This window comes from Meleagris gallopavo, chromosome Z, assembly GCF_000146605.3.
Source record: "Meleagris gallopavo isolate NT-WF06-2002-E0010 breed Aviagen turkey brand Nicholas breeding stock chromosome Z, Turkey_5.1, whole genome shotgun sequence".
In the NCBI taxonomy this organism is placed as follows: Eukaryota; Metazoa; Chordata; class Aves; order Galliformes; family Phasianidae; genus Meleagris; species Meleagris gallopavo.
The window spans coordinates 9204632-9207024 of NC_015041.2; the positions used below are offsets into that span (position 1 = coordinate 9204632).

The following is a 2393-nucleotide window of genomic DNA, read 5'->3' on the forward strand; positions in this document are numbered from 1 at the left end:
TGGTAAGACATTCTCACCAGTATTCTATGTGCATTTGTTACACATTATACATACTATGTAATATATTTGTATGTAATGTATAATACATATCTAATATGCTATATGTATATAATATACAATAAGCATGTAATAATGCACATACATCTTTTATATGGGCATTATATATGACTGTTAAGAGAAATGCAGTATAGTCTCAAAACATAGAAATGTCAATGAGATTGAGACAAGATTCCTCAAGCTGTGTGCTACTAAGGATTCTGTAAACATCATGATTAAAATTAGATGATGTCATATTTTCACAGTATATGCATCACAATAAAAAGCTACTAATTTTTCATATATATTAATTTCTACCATTTAAAACAAGAATTTAAAGTGTGCAAATCTTTGATATATGCAGTCATGAAGACGTTTTCATTTAACAGGTATTGCTTGACCTCTTTCTCAATTCCTGCCACAAATACAGAAATACTTTTTGCCCTAAATGTCATATGATGAGGTTAGCTTTCTTAGGAAAAAATAATATGTACCATGATACACATGTTTGCAAGACCAGCAAAGATATCAAAATAGAGCTTACTTTATTAACGATCTTATCTTGCACTGCTCATTTTAACAAAGAATTACATAAAAAACACTGCAAGTAAGGGTAATAACAAGTGGGGCTAATTCCAGAATAAGCTCTAACTACAAGTCAGATTTTGGTTCCAAAAATTTGTCAGAACTACTGACAATATCTATCCATTGTACTATCTGCCCCGGGGACACCAAAAATAGCACTACTATTTTGGTCTGATATATGGATTTCAAAATATCCCTGGGAAGCTAGCTTCTGCATGAAGTCGGCTGCACTTCAGATCAAAGTACCTAGCATCCTCAACAAATCTACAAAGGCATGCTCAAATTACACCACATACATACATTAATGTGGTTCACTTTCTTTTAAAACATGAAAAGGACAACATGGGAAGACTTCACTTTAGCCTAACTGTACAGTGATTACCATAATCATTAGGCATTTCATTTAATGATATCCTAATGCTAAAAGCATTAACAGCTTCTGAAGAAGGGACGAGAATCCAGAGGCACAATTCGCCTGGATTGACCTGACCTCTGTCAGTTCCATGAGTCTTCTGTTCCCTTTGCAGAAATGAAACAGTTCAAACAAAACTGAGAATAAACCCACACCAATCTAACTTCTATCCTCGTGACTGAGGAACTCTTCCAGGACGTGGGAGTTTTACTTTTGAACATCTCCAGGCTGAGAAAGACCTGGAACCCCAGCCTCTGTCAGACAGCTAAATGCTCTTGCCATGGGACTATTATGCAGTGATCATTATCACCATCTTTTCCTGTGGCTGTCTTTTCACAAGCTGTGAGTCATGCTTGATCAGCTGCCTACCAACAGCTGTAGACTCTGTGTCTAAATTTCAAGTGAATCCAAAGTGTTGTCCTAACTCACACATGTGAGAATGCAGAAGCATCACTGTGCCTGCCATACTACTTCATGGCATCCACCCTACATCATACTCAGCATGTGGGAACTATTGTGCCCATTGTACTGAAATCTATGATCCTTAGTCAATGAGTCAATGAGAAGAGATCATACATGAAGCTGTCCAGACCAGTTACTTAATTCTTCTGAGGTAAGCAGCTGACACATGTTTCTACAACCAAAAAATATCTCACGTTTCATTCCCAATGAGCCAGAGATCTTACAAGGACATTAGTAGACTTGCACTGACTCAACTCACATAATCTTTTTTAGTAACTTAAAATATTTTATTTTTAGTAACTTATACTAATACTTTCACTTTTTAGTAATATAAAGTTTCTCTCTTATCAGGAAAGGCTGAGCAACCTGCATCTGTTCAGCCTTGAGAAAAGAAGACTCAGAGGAGATCTTATTAATGGTTATAAATATCTAAAGTGTGGAAGTCAGAGGGACATGGTCAACCTTTTTTCAGCAGTCTGTGGGGACAGGACAAGGCCTCATCTGCAGTACTGTGTCCAAGTCTGGAGCCCCCAGTACAAGAAAGACAGAGAGCTGTTGGAGAAGGTCCAGAGGAGGACCACAAAGATGATCAGGGGACTGGCGCATGTCCCCTATGAAGACAGGCTGAGGGAGCTGGGCTTGTTCAGCCTGGAGAAAAGAAGGCTGCGGGATGACTTCATTGCAGCCTTCCCACACCTAAAGGGAGCCTACAAACAGGAGAGGAACCAACTCTTTGAAAGGGTAGATAACTGCAGGACAAGGGGAAATAGTTTTAAGTTGAGGGAGGGAAGATTTAGGTTGGATGTCAGGGAGAAATTATTTACAGAGAGAGTGGTGAGATGCTGGAACAGGCTGCCCAGAGAGGAAGTGGATGCCCCATCCCTGGAAGTACTCAAGG

The 2393-nt window shown here is 38.8% G+C and overlaps 1 protein-coding gene across 1 annotated transcript in view; it reads right to left on the reverse strand.

Annotated features, from left to right (window-relative positions):
• AMACR (alpha-methylacyl-CoA racemase) overlaps positions 1–2393 on the reverse strand; it is a 17272-nt gene that overhangs the window by 9690 nt on the left and 5189 nt on the right. The window lies entirely within an intron of this gene.